This window comes from Anolis carolinensis, chromosome 1 (assembly GCF_035594765.1).
Source record: "Anolis carolinensis isolate JA03-04 chromosome 1, rAnoCar3.1.pri, whole genome shotgun sequence".
NCBI lineage: Eukaryota > Metazoa > Chordata > Lepidosauria > Squamata > Dactyloidae > Anolis > Anolis carolinensis.
This window is the reverse complement of record NC_085841.1, coordinates 256,618,378-256,638,089: the sequence shown is the minus strand read 5'-3', so window position 1 is coordinate 256,638,089 and position 19,712 is coordinate 256,618,378. Positions and strand designations below refer to the sequence as shown.

Sequence of the window (19,712 nt, the reverse complement as noted above, 5' to 3'; positions counted from 1 at the left end):
CAAATTAAGCACCAAAACATCATGTTATACAATAAATTGGACAGAAAAAGTAATTCAATACGCAGTAATGTTATGTTGTAATTACTATATTTACGAATTTAGCACCAGAATATCATGATATATTGAAAATATTGACTACAAAAATGGCTTGGATTATCCAGAGGCTTGGATAAGTGAGGCTTAGATAAGCAAGACTCTACTGTAAGTCTAGTTGTAGACTGACCTGATACCAGTGGCCCATTAACACTATACATTTATAGTTCTGTTTATAGTACTGGTGCTATTCTATGGAATTATGATGTTTGTAGGTTGATAAGACACTAGGGGACCTCCTTGGCTGAGAATTGTAAATGCTCTCTCCCTCAGTTGTAAATGCTGCTTCCTAGCCAACCTGAGATAATAGAAATATACTTATTTAGTGTAAACAGAGCCTAGAAATCAAGGGATGTGTTGTTTGAGAGGAAACAAGAAGGGGAAACAGGCAGGATGGAAACTATCCAATATATTCATATAAGTTTAGACATTTTAATAAAAAAATCAACCCAAAAACCCTGGGTAGACTTATCCACGGGTGAGTATTACTGTACCTTAATTCTTTTTTTAAAAAAGGAACCATCTCCTTCTCTGAATAGAATGCTAATATCTTGGTCTGCCCTAGTATAACCTAAAAGAAGCACTGTTCCTGTCTACTCTCACTACCAGGGAACTGCTAGCAGCAAAATGGCCCAGGCAGCAAAATGGTGGTGGCAGCCAGGGGCATCTGACTGCCTAAGGTGGCATTCGTGCTTTTCCCTCTCTATGTCATGACTCCTGATGTATCCATGAGTCATATCAAAATCACTAATTTTGGCACCATAACATGTCCTCAACTTATACATGAGATCTACATTGGAGCATATGATACTTAGCAGTTGGGTCATAGTTGGTCCTGAAAAGCTCTGTTGATTTGTTTGTTTGGCTGGTTGCATGTTGCAAGTTGCTTCTGGTTCTCAGCTGTCTACAAAGTTGCTTTCCAGGGGACGCCCAGAAGTGTCACGATCCTGCAGGGAGGCTTCTCTCATATCAATACATTACAGCTTTGACCATCGGTTCACTTCTGACATGATAAATAAATAGCAGTTGGGTCAGATATATTATAATTCCCAAAATCAGAATTTAGGGTTTGACGCTGATATGAAAGTGTAGATGAAATGTAGATAAAAATTAAATTAGCTGTTCCTAGGTAGCAAACAAAAAATAGAAGCTGAGCTGGAAAAACTTGCAACCTACGTTCACAGTTGTAGCATAGACAAAAAAGGAAGATGACCTTTGGCCCTCAGGATGCGCTAGACTACCTTCCTTATTTCTGTTCTGGATGGTATGGAGATTTATAAGCAAGCCTGGTATCTTAGAGAAGAGAATCAGTAAAATTATTCAGATGTGCAATTTGTATAATCCTTAAGTCATTTTATAACAGAATGTGGTTTTTACTATTGCAAGGAACTCTTCTGCTCAAGATCATAACTGGTATATAAATTCAACACTTCAGATACGGTTTCAGATATTATACTTTCATGCCTAGGCCTTGTTTAAGGTATCAACTTTGTTTCTCTTTTCCTTGTTGTCCTAATAGTTCTCTGTTAATTTACAATAGTATGGCATATTGTTGTGACATTTCCACAGATGTGGATAATGACCTATCCCCCCCCCCCCACACACACACACACACAAACACACTCACATAAGAAAATTCCAGAAAACAGACTGTTCATGTGATTCATTGGATATGTAAACTGCCATTATAGACTACCATTTGGAGAGGTAATCTGCTTTTCAATATCAAATATTAATGAGAGCGTCTCCCAATTTAACACATTTAATAAACATTGGAATTGAAGTTTTCCCGATATTTCATTTTCCTGTGTAGCTTCCATTTTACTCGAAAGGGCTGAATGTTTTTCAACAGAAACAAATGTTTCTGATAGATAGAAGGGCCAATAAAAGCTTCATCAGAAAATTTATTAATGCCGTTCTGCAGAGCTGTTCAATAAGGATGATACCCTGCAATATTTAGAAGTGTTTTGAGTGAGGACTAATGTGAAGTAGATTTAGATTGATGTGCCACTAGTTGTAGGTTCATATTAAAGACGTAAAGAAAACACTTTGTTCTCTTATCCATCACAGACATTTCATCTAGGAGATCTTATTGCTCACTCTGCGTATACTTTGTAAGTCAAATGTAGAAATGAAAAATAGGGATTTTATATGTTCTTGTCTGACAGCAGTAATGTTAAATTGTGAACAATTTAGGCTGTTCTTCTAAAACCTTCTGATTTATCTGAATCCTTTCCTTTTGCTTCTGATTTTGCACAGCTTGCAATGAGCAAAAACTGTACAAGAAAACATTACTGCACCTCTTGATATACATACTGAAGTAAAGACTTATTCTGTTCTGTTACCAGCAGCAAGCAAAGAAAATAGTAATAATATATTTTTAAAACCTGGAGTCCCTACATGCCAGTTTCAAATCAGATAAATAACATCAGTAATTTTATACAATGAACCTTAATTTCCTTTCATAGCTATCTAGCACTCAGAGTAACTTGCTTTGTACTATACTAACAACAAGCTGTTTAGCCCTAGGTGATAGTCTCAGTGGGCTGAAAGGTTTTCCATTAGTAAGGGAAAGTAGTTGTTTCAAATTTAGTAAGAAAATAGAAACTTCATCATGTTCTTAGCAGAGAACAGAGCTGAAGCAGCACGTCCAAAACCTATAAGAGATTCCAGCATGTACCTTGAATGTGCAAAACTATTTTTTGCAACTCGCATAATAGAGGTTGGTAATCTTTGCTAAAATTTAGGAGAACCCTCCTAAGAATGTCTGAACTTGAAGATTTTGTGTCATCAGGCCATAACAAAGAAAGTTGAACCATGCTTATGGTCAATAAAACCTTGAGAATAGAAAAGGAAGTTTTAATAATAAACTGCTGAATCCTTTTGTACATTTGTAACTCAGTTAAAAAGTAGATGTGCCCAAGAATATTAATTCTTTAACAGAAAATTTGTTACCAGAGGCAGAAATAGCAAAGAATAGGGATGGGCTCTTACACCACTAAAAAGAAGAGTGGTACTTGCTGACCAAAAGGTCGGCGGTTTGAATCCGGGGAGCGGGGTGAGCTCCTGCTGTTAGACCCAGCTTCTGCCAACCTAGTTGTTCAAAACCATGCAAATGCGAGTAGATCAATAGGTACCACTCAGGCAGGAAAGTAACAGCACTCCATGCAGTCATTCTAGCCACATGACCTTGGAGATGTCTACAGACAATTCCAGCTCTTTGGCTTAGAAATGGAGATGAGCATAAACACCCAGAGCCAGACACAACTAGATTTAATGTCAGGGGGAAACCTTTACCTTTACCTACATGTTCCAGCAAACATTTTATTAAAACCAATATTATACACATATCAAATGAAACATCCTTGTGGGAGGCTTCTCTCATGTTCCCGCATGGAGCTGGAGCTGATAGAAGGAGTTCATCCATGTGCTTCCCAGTTTGGATTTGAACCAGCAACCTTAAGATCAGCAACCCAACCTTCAAGTCATCAGTTCTGCTGGCACAAGGTTTAACCCACTACAGCACTGGGGGATCCATGCTGTGAGTTATATACACCCTTATATTCCATGAGTTAGTATATCCTCCCTATCCTTTGTGTAAACAGTTTTCCCTTTGGGGTTGCTGTGTGTTTTCCGGGCAGTATGGCCATGTTCCAGAAGTAATCTCTCCTGACGTTTCACCCACATCTATGGCAGGCATCCTCAAACAAATCAAACAAAACTTCACAGAAGACACCACAGCCCTGTTTCACCATTGCCTCACCACAAGCTACTTTCAGTGGGACAATGGATTCTAAGAACAGAAAGATGGAGTGGCCATGGGGAGCCCTCTCAGCCCAGTAGTAGCAAATTTCTACATGGAACACTTTGAAAAACAAGCCCTAGAAACAGCACCAAAAAAGCCAACTATATGGCTCAGATACGTTGATGACACCTTCACCATTTGGAGCCATGGAGAAGAAGAACTCAGCAAATTCCTGGACCACCTCAACAGCATCCACCCAAACATCCAGTTCACTATGGAAAAAGAAAAGGAAGGAAAACTGCAATTTCTAGATATTTTAGTCATCCGCAAATCCAATCAACAATTGGGCCACACAGTTTACAGAAAACCTGGACCACCTCAACAGCATCCACCCAAACATCCAGTTCACTATGGAAAAAGAAAAGGAAGGAAAACTGCAATTTCTAGATATTTTAGTCATCCGCAAATCCAATCAACAATTGGGCCACACAGTTTACAGAAAACCTACGCACACAGACAGATATACCTTCATAAAAACTCCAACCATCACCTAAGTCAAAAAAGAAGCACAACAAAAGCCTTGACAGACTGTGCACAAAGAATCTGCGAATCTCCCTTCCTCCAAGGTGAACTAAACCACCTAAACTGGGCTCTACAGGCCAATGGATACTCCACCACAGACATCAGAAGAGCTGCAAGGCAAGAACAAGCCATGAGAGGAAAGACAAAGATCCACCCAGAGGAAAGGTGTTCTTACCATACATCAAGGGAACCATTGACCACATAGGCAAACAAATGAAGAAACACAACCTACAAACAATCTACAGACCCACAAAGAAAATCCCACAAATGCTACAGTCAGAAAAGGACAAGAGGGATCCTCTCACCTCTGCAGGAGTCTCCTGTATACCATGCAACTGTGGTCAACTCTGCATAGGAACCACCAAATGCAGCACCCAAACACGAACCAAGGAACATGAAAGGCACTGCAGACTAACTCAACCAGAGAAATCAGCCATAGCAGAGCACGTGATGAACCAACCTGGACACAGTATATTACAGTAGAGTCTCACTTATCCAAGCTAAACGGGCCGGCAGAAGCTTGGATAAGTGAATATCTTGGATAATAAGGAGGGATTAAAGAAAAGCCTATAAAACATCAAATTAGATTATGATTTTACAAATTAAGCACCAAAACATCATGTTATACAACAAATTTGACAGAAAAAGTAGTTCAATACGCAGTAATGGTATGTTGAAATTACTGTATTTACGAATTTAGCACCAAAATATCATGATATATTGAAAACATTGACTTCAAAAATGGCTTGGATTATCCAGAGGCTTGGATAAGCGAGGCTTGGATAAGTGAGACTCTACTGTATTTGAGAACACAGAAATGCTTGACCACTCCAACAACTATCATGTCAGACTAGACAGAGAAGCCATTGAAACCCACAAGTATGTGGACAATTTCAACAGAAAGGAGGAAACCATGAAAACGAACAAAATCTGGCTACTAGTATTAAAAAACTCCAAAATCAGAACAATAAATAAGGAGCAACAGGAGGATTCCAGACAAGAATCAATCAGGGGTGGCTAATGACTCTGAACAAAGGATACCCCCAGGCCAGGAGGTGAAGCCGGGAAAGCCATTTAATGCTAATTGAGGTGATTAATTACAACATTCACACTGGCCTCCAACAGACAGGATCTTCCACAGATATATAAACCTTCCTTGCCTAGTTTCTCCATATAACTCACAACCTCTAAGGATGCCTGCCATAGATGTGGGCAAAACGTCAGGAGAGAATACTTCTGGAACTTGGCCATATTGCCCGGAAAACACACAACCCCCCTTTGATCCTGGCCATAAAAGCATTCAACAACACAGCTTTCCCTTTGGTTTTGAATTTGCATTTTACTTTCACTTTTCTAATATCTCCCTTCAAACTTATTTGAATGTGGAGTTTTCTATTATTTCTATACTCTACAGCATTTTTCTTAAAAGCCCGTGACAATATAAGATTTTTTAAAAGGGGTGGTGTGGAGGCCAGAGTTGAATCTAATCCCCAGTGTCTGTAGAGGTGCATTCTTCAAAAGTAATACTTCCCTCTGGTTCACTTATTTTTCTTATCTCTCTGCACTACTTTTCTTTCCCCCTCTTTTGCTCTGATGATGTTTACCGTCTTTATTAATTCAGTTCTTTTCCCAGCAGTTCTTTTTCATCATATTTTCCTTTCTTCTTCCATATAAATTTTTTTCATTGTATTTCCTTCTAAATTCCGGGTTTGTTTTTGAACACTCAGTTATTTGCTCTTATCTTCCTAGGACATTAAAACAGCTAGGAAATACCTGATCCTCTTCTAGTTTTACTTGAAGCACAGTGTTCCCGAATCACCTTCGCATAGCTTTAAACTGTATGTAGGTTAAGTATGTAGCAAGCAGCTCAGCCTTGCCTTGCATGGGGACAGATCTGGATCATGACCACCATTTGTAAGCAAAGATGGCTTAAACTTTGTCTTCTCACCTATTTTCGTTCCTCCCTGTAAACCAGTGGTTTCCAACCCATGGGCCATGGCACACAGGTGGGTCGTGCGACCTAAAATTAAGTCCGCAAGACAATGCAGGGAATTTTTTTCCTGGTGTCTTCGTTTTTAGACATATTCCTGGGGTTAATTAGGGTCTTGATTCAGAAAATTGCATTGAATAGACCACATCAGCTCTAGGTTATTAAATATGGTTTTCTGCGAGCAGATAGCGACTACTGGATGGCATATGTTCTGTATCAGAAACTAGAGCTGATGTGGTCTATCCAATCCAATTTTCTAAATCAGTACCCCAAATAACCAAACCGAATCTAAAGTTGACAAAAACTGATTTGCAACCTTTTTGGTACTAATGTTGGAGAGTTGTCCCTTGTCAACGTGGTCCCTGGTCAAAGAAAGGTTGGGAACCACTGCTGTAAACCAATAAGCAATCAAAGCTGTCATAGCTATCAGTGGGCATGGTTTCTTTTTAAAACTCCCAGATACACAGGTGGAAAATTGTTCAGACCTCCCTTAGCCATTCACCATAGCTCTAGTCTGGCTCCAAGCTATGCTTACTTGGAAGAAAAAGAGAAAGTCAAGCTCTGCTGCATAGCCCAAAAAATAGGCACAAACACAAAAGATGGCTTTAAACACTTAACTTTCAGTGTTTAAAGGCAGTCCAAACAAAAATATATCAAAAAGTATGCTTTAGCAACCAAACCGGATTTAACCAAGCAAATAGTTCAGATAAAACAAAAGGTGCTTCAATTCAGCTCTAAACAAACTAAGTTGGCTTGAGAAAGCAGCCAAAGCAAAACAGAGACTTGGAAACTCCCCAAAAAACTCCCAAGAGTCACAAGCACAAAGCTCTAAACAGAAACTAAAACTGAGCTTGCAAACAAAGTCAGAGCCAGTGCAAAAGGGAAGGGATGGTTCCAAACCCTTTATGTTGCAAGCAAGCAGGCTTTGGAGATTTAAAGGGGCAGTGCACAAAAGACGTCGTCAAACCGGTCTGGAGTCAAAATAGCAGGAACAGCAGCAAACTGCTTCAGGAGTGCAGGTAATGCCAGAAGCTCAAGGGACAAGGCAAAGAGACGTCGTCAGATTGATCCAAGGTCAGGACAGGAGACAGCAGCAGGGTCCAGAAGCAAGCCAGAAGTCAAGAGCCGAGGGTAGACTAATCAGAGGGCGAAGGCAGAAACAGGGTCGAATTCCAGTCCAGGGTCAGAGGCTGTAGTCATCAATCCAAGGTCCACGAATTGGCACAAAGAGCCAAGACAATGAAGGCAACCGCAGATCTGAATCAAAGTCCCAGTCCAGTCTTCTTAACACGTACAGGAATCCCAATGGCGCCCAGCAACACCTTGCCACACGCAAAGTGAAGTGACCAAACACTCCCAATTTATCCCAATTCTCCCTGGGTGTCCAAACACCAACACTCAAAGAGCAGGTGTCCCAAATCCTTAATCAGAGTCAGAACTCCACACAGCTAAGGCTCATGGATCGGGCGTGCCTAATTCATCAGAATTCCAATCATCCTGCCCACACCCAACACCATGCACACCTGAGGATCCATCCTCCCTCCTTCAAGCAGACCAAGTGGGATCTGCTCCTGAAGATACCCAAGGTTCAGCAGTATCCATGGGCCCCAATTCCCCAGGCATCTCTGGTGCCCGTGCCCAGTCAGTGCCCACTTCCTCAGCCACCACCTGTTCACCAGCATCCATTTCTTCCACAAACTCCCCATCTGAATCTTCCTCAGAAGACTCCCCACTGAGGTCCCTAATTCTCTTCCTGTACAAATCCTCCAAGGAGCTCTCCTCGCGAGGGTTTTTCCTTCCTCTCCTGATCCCACCACCATCATCCACAGTCCCCGAAGGCGCAGTCACAACACAAAGCTAGTAGTATCTTGGATTCATAATCCAGTCCTCTTTATCTCTTAATTTTCTGATAGGCTGTGTTGATGTATATTGTGCTAAATTATGGAAAGGGGAAAAAATCAGGCAAATCTGGTGATCTACCATCAGGAGCAATGACATTTGGGAAGGGTCATAGAACCTAAGTAGCAAAGTCCCGGATTTGTATGCTAAAGTCCCATGCCCATCCTCTGACATTTCTAGGAGGTATTTTGTCAGAAATCTTGAGGAGCTGTTGCTTTTCAGTACTAATGATACCGATTCAAATAAACCATTCAACTGACCATGTGTCAGTTCCCACCAACCTCACAGTCGCGGTTGGTGGGGACGAGAGAGAGAGGGCCTTCTCCGTCGTGGCCCCCCGGCTTTGGAACTCTCTACCTAGAGAGATCAGGCAGGCCCCTACCCTCCTCTCCTTCCGTAGGAGCTTAAAAACCTGGCTCTTTCAAAAGGCCTTCGATGTTTAGTTGTTGCTGGATTGATCTATCTGTCCATTCCATAATAGTCCCATTGTTGTTGTCTTGCCATTTTATACCGCACTTTATTGTCCATTCAACTTGAGATTTCCTTTTCCCATATCGTAACACTCTGCATTTCGCCTGGGATCTACGAATTAGTCTCCTGTTTTTAACACTGTATCCTGCGTGTTGATTTTAATGATTGTTTTTATTGATGTTGATGTTTTTTACTGGGATAATTGTTTTATTGCTTTGTTACTGTTATTTGTTTGTTTTATCGGGCCTGGCCCCATGTAAGCCGCCCCAAGTCCCTTCGGGGAGATGGGGCGGGGTATAAAAATAAAGTTGTTATTGTTGTTATTATTATTATTATTATTATTATTATTATTATTATTATTATTATTATTATTATTATGTGTAAGGTGCCTGCCTCAGTGTCCTATAACAACACAAGATAAACTGCTCTGAAACTGCTGTGATACTGTGGATTCAATATTGGTGGGACTGTGAAATATCTGCTTATAAATATCTTTGGCAATGGCCTTTTAGAACTACATTTCTTGATCCATTTGCAACTTTAGATATCAACCATTTGTTTCTTTACCATGTCAGAAAAAGGAAGATTCAAATTATATAGCCATCTGGTGCTGAACAGTGAAGTGTTATAAGCTAATAAAGAAGGGCAAGCTTTCAGAATGTGCAAATCTGTTTCAATTAGACAAGAGATGTGCAGATCATGTGAGGCACAGTTGCCTGTCATGAACAGGTTGCCCCTTGCAGGTGCCCCACTGTTATAGTGATACATGCAAACTCCTACTCCCACTAAACCTTCTTCTTGAAGATCATATCTCTTTTCTGATCTTTGTTCATGCTGTCTGCAAGGGGTATTTTGTAAATCAAAGCAATGAACATCAATAAGTGCTTGAGCGCCTACACAGTTAAGATGTTTGTAGAATGATAGGCTTCATTGCAAAGGAAGTGTGGCCTCTACTTAAGGTACCAATGAAAGTAATTCCTCTCATCCTCCTCCAGAACTGAAGGAAAATATTGGCATGTTTTATACATAATTCCAATTACACAAAATTAATTTAAAAATTAGAAAATCCCATTAATTTTAAGTTTGAGGAAAAATATAGAGTTTGTCACTGCATTGCAATCAACTCAGGTTCCTGTGAAATGCCAATTGGGGGAACTTCAGAACCTACCAGTAATTTGTAATTTCCAAATGCTTTATGGTACTTTGTAAAAAAATATATTTTAGGACTATGCCACACCTACCTCCTGCATGAATATCACTTGAGGAAGTTTGGCCATCTGATTTAGAACCCCATCATCAACTAGAATTGAAGAGTTTCAATCAAATTCAGCAATCAAATTCTGACCCACATTTACAGCAATAAAGAAGGCTACATAGCCTTTCTTGGGAGCTATCCCTCTTTAGCCCAGAAGGATCAGAGAGGAGAGAGTGGGCTAAATGCTCCTGTAAGGATCAAGGCCTCTGTAATTAGAAGCGCCAGGGAGGTGGCTCTGTCTGAAAAACACATTCCCTGAGTCACTGCAAATAATACAAGCAGCCCTGTCTCACTAGTTTTGAACTCCTCTTACTTAGTTTTACTGGAGACTACCAACCCTTTGGCTTGCCCTTCTAGAACAGCAATGTGGCTAGAAGGCCACATTAGCTCATCGAGAGACTTTGGAGGACTGTACCCACTATCATTGTTGTTGTTGTTGTTGTTAACAGTAATCGAATCAACTTCAACTTATGGCTACTGTCTGAATTAGAAATTTCCAGATTATCCTCTCAACAGCCCCGTTCAGGTCTTACTGATTCAGGGCCATGGCTTCCTTGTTGGAATCTATATATTTGGAATGCAGCCTTCCTCTTTTCCTACTGCTGTCTAACTTATCATTTTTTCTTGAGAGTTATGTCTTCTTGTGATATGTCAAAAATATGACAATCATAATTTAGACATTGTGGCTCCTAGGGAGATCCATGCCTAATTTCTTCTAAGAGTTATCTATTGGTATTTTTAGCCATCTACAGTATCTGTAGAACTACTGCACTATTACTACTTTTTTAGTCAAAATAACCCTGTCCTTGGGCTACATGAGACCCATGGGTCACACCTTGCCCATCCCTGTCCTAGAAGTTTAGTTTCTCATGCTTTGCTAAAATCGCTCTTATGCCCCGTTCCTGAAACTGGTATGCTTTCCAATGTCCTGATGATCACTTTCCACCACTGAGGTCCCCCTCTATCATAGAAACCTACTACCTCATTTCCAAGGTCCCAATCTCTTGGTATTACTAACCACTACTGTGGTCTCTTCTGGTGGCAAATAAATTGTTACCAGGTAAAATAGGAGACATGACTCCTGACCCTTTAATGGTTCTGCAGAAAGAGGACATTTCACAAGGTATGGCTAGTTACCTGTTCGTGTGAGTCATTAAAGGTTCAGGAGCATTGTCTCTTAGTTCATCTGGAACCCTAAGCTTGAGTGAGAGTTGAACCCTCTAGGAACAGAATTGGGGAATTTTAAGTATTTCAGGTCTTCTGTTTTCTCTCTAGAACCTACTGCAGACCATAGCAGGATATAAACACAAGCATGAAAGTAGATGGAATTTCATTTCCACATACGTTTTTTCCTGTTCTATGACCTCTCCACATTGCCCTTTCGGGCTGTACTGTTGCACCAGCAGTTGCCAGCAAAAGAGAACGCACACGGGGCTGTTCATGGCACCCCACGTGCCCTACCTCCTCCCCTCATCACCTGGAGGGAACGGGAGAGGGTGCTTTGGCACCCTTTCCCTCCCTTCATCAGATGGCAGAAAGGACAGCAGCACGCATTGCCCCACCGCCCTTTGTGGGATCACACTTTCTGCCATCATATCAGCACTTCTCCCACACTTTGGGAGGAATGAGGGCAGGGGCTGCCATGCATCGTGTGATGGCGCACGACATGCCCTGTACTTGCTGCGATTAAAAGCAGCAAAAAAAGAAAAATTTTCCTGTGTGAAGAGGTCCCTAGAGGCTTTTGAGGAAGTTCGGAGGGACCTGTGAAGTATACTAGTACAGAACTACTGCCAGGATCAGAGAAAAACCAGGTGATTTTGATGGGTTTTATGGGATACTAGGTGCATTGGGAAATCTATCAAGGTTCAAGAGCTACAAAAATGAATTTGTGGGCTATGTGTATCATATGGGCTACATTTGCCCATACCTGCTATAGAAAATTTCTTAGAAACAGTGAAAATGTGATAACATGGTTTCACATATTGTAAATAATCAAGAATTAACAAAAACTCCTGTGGAATACACTTTTTGACATGAAAACACATAATAACATTAGCTGCATTGGGTTGGATTATATGGCAGTGTAGACTCATATAATCCAGATTCATGCAATTAATCTTCATTCTGAAACTGGCATATGGAATATGGCATTAGATCCAGCCTAAGAGTAGAGGTGGTCAGTTTGTTTATAATATAGCATTTAACATGCACTGTTATTCATTCAAGTGATAACTTCATTTCTTTTCATTTCAGAATCCCTTCTGTGCAAAGCCACAAAACAATCTTTAAGTTTAAAAAGCAAGTTTTCAAAAGCAATATTCAAACACAAGTAAAAAGAACAAAATAAATGCAGTATAAATATGCATCTGGCTGCATGTGGTCTTACAGAATTTTGAACTTTTCACTTACAACCTCTGCAACAAAATTTGAATCAAAACTTGATATGATTAAAATTCTAATTCAAAATGTATGCACACATCTTTTTGTTAAGATTCTATGACATTGCTTCTTCAGACACTGCAGCAAAACATAATATTATAGACTGAAGAAAGAAAACACTTGTATCAAAAAGTATAATGACACACAGCCATATAACCCAGAATATCAAGACAAAAAATCCCACATTTGCTTTGAACTGGGATGTTTGAGTCCACACAGCCATATATTCCAATTCAAAGCAGAAAATGTGAGATTTTATTCAGCTGTGTGGAAAGGGCCTAGGTTTCCAGAGCCAATGTGAGTTTTGTATTGAACTATGACTCTGAAGACCAGGGTTCAAATCCTCCTTGAAATCCACAAGCATGTGGAGAATTTCGACAGAAAGGAGGAAACCATGAAAATGAACAAAATCTGGCTAGCAGTATTAAAAAAACTCCAAAATCAGAACAGTAAATAAGGAGCAACACTCTAAAAACAGAAGAATTCCAGACATCAATCAGGGGTAGCTCACAACTCTGAACAAAAGATTCCCCAGGCCAGGAGGTGAAGCTGAGAAGGCCATTTAATGAATGTTGTAATTAATGCATTTAATTACAACATTCACACTGGCCTCCAACAGACAAGATTTCTTTTCCCCACCCAGGATCTTCCACAGATATGTAAACCTTCCCTGCTTAGTTTCTCCATATACCTCACAACCTCTAAGGATGCCTGCCATAGATATGGGCAAAACATCAGGAGAGAATACTTCTGGAACATGGCCATACTGCCCAGAAAACACACAACAACCCTGTGATCCCGGCCATAAATGCCTTCGACAATGCAATATCACAATTTTTCTCAAAATCTGTAGGAACATTTTACAGATCTTTAAGGTTCCAGGGACTCTAGTTGGGCTGTAACTATAAGCACCTTTGGTCTATTAGAAAATTACTGTCTTCCATATATCATTGGGTGCATCTACACTGAATTAATGTAGGGTTGTTGTGTGTATTCCAGGCTGTATGTTTCAGAAGCATTCTCTCCTGACGTTTTGCCCACATCTATGGCAGGCATCCTCAGAGGTTGTGAGGTATAGTGGAAAAACTAAGCAGGGAAGGTTTATACAGTATATCTGTGGAAGGTCTGGGGTGGGAGAAGGAACTCTTGTCTGTTGGAGCCGTTAATGCTAATCAAGGTGATTAACATTCACACTGGCCTCCAGCAGACAAGAGTTCTTTCCCCACCCTGGACCCTGGACAATCCACAGATATGTAAGCCCAGGAAACACATAACAACCCTGTGATTCCGGCCATGAAAGCCTTCGACAACACATTGAATTAATGTAGTTTGACATTACTGTAACTATCATAGTTCAGTGCTATGAAATCATAGGAGTTGTTGTCATACAAAGTATTTGGTCTTCTTTGCCAGGGAGGGCTTGTACCTCAGCAAACTACAAACCTTGATATTTCATAGATTTGAGTCATGGCAGTTAAGGAAGTATCAAACTGCATTGATTCTACAGTGTTGATGCAGCCTGAGAAGTGAGGCCTTTTGAATAAAACTTTCTTGATGACAATATAATCATCACAGAACAGGCGGGGTTGGTAAATCAGCATCTTCAGACATCATTGTTAAATCAAGCATATACATATTTTATATGTATATGTATATATAATGTTTTGAAAAATATAATGTGCCTGGCCAAGCTATTTTAATGCTAATTTTGCCAAGGATCCAAAGCATAAATAAGATTTTTGGGTAACCTTCTTTGATGGGAGTAAATGGAGGGTGGAATGTGTCTTCTAGAAAAACTTCATGGTACAGTCCTAAACCTGGTTATTAAGTGCCTTTATGCTGGATAGTACTTAATCCCTAGTAAATGTGTTTGGGTGTTTATGGTGGTGTGTGTAGGAATTCAATATATTTGTTCAAGTTAATGTCTTCCTATCCTTACAGATTAAACTCAACTAATTCTAGTTGAGAGAAGGGTCAGATTAGGTTTTTGTGAGCTTTTTTGGTAGCTGTATTAGTAACATAACAGTCTTTTCTGGCAGCGTCTTTCTTTCAGCCATTACTTTTAAATCTATTCTGTCTTCTGCCCCCATATCCATTTCCACTTTGGGAGTCTCCTGCTGGGTTTTTCCACCTTTGATCTAAAACAATTCTTAAACATAGGAATTGGGAATTGTAGCTAGGTGTTATGGACAGCCACCTGAATACTAAAGCACTTGGTGGTAGACATATTGTTCCAGATCCTGAAACATACTTTTAATTCGTAATGAAGTGTTATCTGTGCTTTGTTTGTACAAGCTGTTGTCTATCCTAAAAATGTCTGCTCATAAGTGGGCCTCATTGAGTTCAGTGAAGTTTACTTATGTGTGTGAGCATAAGATATAACATGTGATGAGTAGTAATTTCACAGTTAATGTTATTCTTAAAATACATTTCTTTTTAATTTCAACCAAGTAAAACAAAATTGTCAGTATAAATGATTGTTTTACCCATACAGCACTTCCAGTGTTTTTTTACAGATGAAATAGTACAGGGACTTCTTGAGAAAATCAATGTTCTCTGCCTAGGAAAAGGGAGTTAGCTTTCCACAGTATAGGAGCTGTTTGGATCCAAGAGATATACTTTTCTGTTGTTAAAGGAGTTGACATTTGTCTTTTAATACCATTGGTTCCAAGACCCCACATGACTTCTGCCTCCAATGATATCCCTCTATACCAGATTTTTCCAAAACTGTGTGTCACAACAAATTAGTGTGTCAGCTGCAGTGTGTAGATGTGTCCCACAAATGTTACTAGAAACCTCTGAATCTACATGAAATAGGCATTCAATCACATATTTCAAAATACATAAATGAAAGGTTTCTCATGAGATATGTTGTGCCCTCAAACATTTGTTATTACAGTTTATGTATGTGTTCAGATCTCTTGCAAAAGGTTGGTTTAACTTCCAGTTGGCCAGTGAAACTGAATTACGGTGCTGTGAAATGACGCATATCTAAAAAGTGTGTCACCAACATGAAATGTTCGGAAAGCTCTGCTCTTGATCGTTGTAGCTTAAAATCAAAATAACAATCAAGACAAAATATACACCTGTGATTCTAACACCCTCACTAACAAGCCACTACTGTGGCTTTGGAAGCTTACAGGATGTATTTTCTTTATTTTGTTTAGCCAATAAAAATATTGTTCTTTTGTGGATTTTAGATTTTGTTGCATTAAGCAGCTTTGCTCTGTACAATGGAGATAAATCACTACACCTCCTTTTATTTATGTGCATACTATTGGCCCCTGCCTGCTGGCTTCTTTTCTCCCTCTTCAGGTTCTCCTTTCTGTTCCATGTAGCAATCTTGTATGTCTTCTCTTTTCTTATTCTTTAACAGTACTTCTTTCTATTGTCCCTTCCCTTCCCATGGAAATCTACAAAGGACAGAAACATCCAAATCTTGACTGTGGTTTCAGTGTATCTATTTAATTTACTCCTTCCCTCTGTGGAAATTCAAACTGTCCCTAGAAATCAAAGATAAAGATTTTCCTCTATCTGTTATTGGGCAGCAGAAGAAAAAAGAAAAGGTAACAGAAAACACAAGAACACAGTATTTGATTTTTCTAATTCAGAGTTTGGAAAATGAAGAAGTAATTGTCCTAGCTGAATAAAATAGTTAGCATTCTTGTAACATTGTTTTCTTTTTAAAAATATTTCCCATTTCTCAAAAGTAATTAAAATAGTAAATTTCTAATTTGCTTTACACAAATGAATCCGTATTTTAAAAGCCACGGCTCTTTCCCAAGTTCACTCCACCTTCCACACAATATAAGCACTGTATCTTGAAGCAGAACAAACAGAACATGAGTGAAAACATGAAGCCTATAGCTCTCTTTCACTGTTTTGTAAGCCCCATCCCAGTAGCTGAAAAAGTCATATTCCATTTTCTTAAACCATTCAAATAGTGAAGTTAATCTGATTTCATCCTCAATCTTTTGTCTGGTTTTGTTAGGCCATTGTTTGGTCATCAGTGTTGCACCATTAAGACACTGTTGTAACATACCTTAAGGTAAAGGTAAAGGTTTTCCTCTGACATTAAGTCTAGTCGTGTCGAACTCTGGGGATTGATGTTCATCTCCATTTCTAAGCCAAAGAGCCGCCTGTAAAGATGTCATGATCATTGTGTTTTATTCATGATTGCTATGTTAGGGTTGACTGTTTAAGGTTATATATTTCAGCTATTCTTATACAGAAGCTGGGAGCCTCTAAGGCATGGCCAGGAAAAGGGGCGTGGCTTCACCTTGCTGGTGGAAGCCTTAGAATTCAAAAATTTAGCAGTTGGAATTCGGCAGTTGGAGTTTGTCGGTTGAGCAGAGCAGTTGGTTCTGTTCAGTGAGAAAGGAGGGTGATCGAAAAAAAGAGATTGTGGGAGGAAGTTGAGCAGCTAGAGAGTTTTAGCGGAGAAGGGCTAAAATTAAAGTTGCTGAGTCTTTAGTAGGAATAACTAAAGAGCTGAGGCTATATCCCTAAGTCAAGGAGGACTAGGGTTAACCAGTTAAACTCCCCAATCCAAGTTTGATCGGGTACAGGTCAACTAAGTTCAAGAAGGACAGTATTCCTAACTGAAAGAAACAAGTAATATAAAGCTGATACCATACTAAGCTCAGTGAAACTATTGAGAAATCTTGCAACATTTACTGTACAGAAGTAACATCGTTCACCTCAAGATATAACATTCTTGCAACCATCAAGCTTTGTGCTATAAATAAACAAGTTACTGTTTCTTCAAATGTTGCTTATTATTTGAGCAAAGCATCTTTCAAAGGTGGTGGCAGCGACAACATTGAAAAGTGGAATACATAGAGGTAGAAGGTGAATCCTTCGCAATTTGGTGGCAGCGGTGGGATCCAAAAAGATTCCATCCCTGTCATCACACTTCTTTACACCGCCGTTGTCCGTAGACACCTCCAAGGTCATGTAGCCGGCATGACCTTGGCATCTACTCAAATTTGTATGTTTGCAAACTGCTAAGTTGGCAGAAGCTGGGGCTAATAGCGAGAGCTCACCCTGCTCCCAAGATTCGAACCGCAGCAAGTTCAGCAGCTCAGTGGTTTAACCCACTGCGCCACCAGGGGCCCCTTATGTATAACATACCTTATGTAGCAAAATATTTAAGGTTTGGGGAAGAAATTAATTGCAAGTAATTCGCAATTTAGTTACCTTAAAATGCTAGAAAAACTTTAGTTGATGAAGTTGAGCATGTGTAACATATTTGCATACGCTCTCTCACACACTCATACACGCACAAATATCCTGAGCTTCATGCTGTCTTTAATTTTGAAAGCACCTATGGATTATATTACCAATAGGCAAGAGTGCTTGGAAGAAAACAAGTTTTCAAACTCTTCTCCTCATATACTGTATGTGTCTGTGTATGTCTATCTGACATGGGGCTGCAACTGGTAGGTCAAAGACAAGCAGCAGTGCCTCTCATGAGTTTATGTGTGTTCATGGCTAGCCAACATTGTTGAACCTGATGGTAGCTCTGATATTGTGGTTAAGTTTTAGAAATCCAAAATATGCAGAACAATACTAGTAAAGATAAAAGTTTTCCTCTGACCTTAAGTGTAGTCGTGTCCGACTCTGGTGGTTGGTGCTCATCTCCACTTCTAAGCTGAAGAGCCAGCATTGTCTGTAGACGGCTCCAAGATCATGTGGCCAGCATGACTTCATGGAGCACTGTTACCTTCCTGCCAGAGCAGTATCTATTGATCTACTCACATTTGCATGTTTTCGAACTGCTAGGTTGGCAGAGGCTGGGGCTGACAACGGGAGCTCACTTGCTCCTTGGACTCAAACCGCCAACCTTTCAGTCAGCAAGTTCAGCAGCTCAGTGGTTTAGCACGCTGCACCACCGGGAGCAATACTACTGTATCACACTGAATTTTCCATTTCCTCATGAAGCGGGCATTCATTTTGTGATCTGGCATTTTCCTTCTATAAAAACAGCAAGGGATCAAAATGAGGGGATTACCCTCTATTCAAATTCTGCTTTCCACCAGTGACATTTTCTATATGGCTAGCATTGCTGAGACTGTGATCCTGATCATCATTCACACCAAAAACTCTTAATTTCTTTTCTTAGTAGTTTTGTCTCCCCTGCAGCTCCACACCTTCAAGAGAGAGAGGGTGAGATGTAGATGCCAGGTCATGCCACGACTATCAAACAGACCACTTGGTATAGTAGCTAGGCTGAGTTTTGAGAGGTCCTAGTTCTAGTCCCACTGCACCATGAAGATCTTTGGGTGATCTTCAACCAGTCACTGACTCTCAGCCTGACCTATGTCACAGGATCACTGTCAGGATAGAATGGAAGATCATCTTGAGCTTTTTAAAGGAAAATTAGTGTATGGAATAAATAATAATAGTAACATTCTAGAAGGGGGACATTTATACTCATCCACAAAAGAGCAAGCCTTTCTCCTAATAAAGGGACTCAAATGAGATTTAAAAGGAATACAGTAGAGTCTCACTTATCCAACATAAACGGGCCAGCAGAACGTTGGATAAGCGAATATGTTGGATAATAAGGAGGGATTAAAAAAAGCCTATCAAACATCAAATTAGGTTATGATTTTGCAAATTAAGCACCAAAACATCATGTTATACAACAAATTTGACAGAAAAAGTAGTTCAATACACAGTAATGCTATGCAGTAATTACTGTATTTATGAATTTCGCACCAAAATATCATGATATATTGAAAACATTGACTACAAAAATGCATTGGATAATCCAGAACGTTGGATAAGCGAGTGTTGGATAAGTGAGACTCTACTGTACATGCATATCTTACTGCTGGTCTTATGTTACAGTCAACGCACAATATCCACAGATTTTGCACCAATGCATTTTACCATCCACGGCATGAAAATGTTTTTGAAAAACATTCTCAAAGCAACCTTTACCATTTTATATAAAAAACGCCATTTTCCTCCACCATCTATATATATAAATGAGTGATGGCATCACGGCGACCCACAAAACAACAAAACTATAGGCCCCCCAACCTCGAAATTTGACAACACAACCCATCATCCATGCCACTAGGTTGATACAACAAAAAGAAAAGAAAAATGAAGTCCTAATTAGAGGGAGAGCAATAATTGTACCTACCACCAATTCCTCAATACTTTATTTCCCATACCACCATACTTCGCCAACCAGCAACGTGTGGCCGGGCACAGCTAGTTATATA

General features: G+C 39.9%; 1 protein-coding gene across 5 annotated transcripts in view; it reads left to right on the top strand.

Moving 5' to 3' along the window:
- nckap5 (NCK associated protein 5) overlaps window positions 1-19,712 on the top strand; it is an 856,064-nt gene that overhangs the window by 552,127 nt on the left and 284,225 nt on the right. The gene's annotated exons all lie outside the window — the stretch shown is intronic.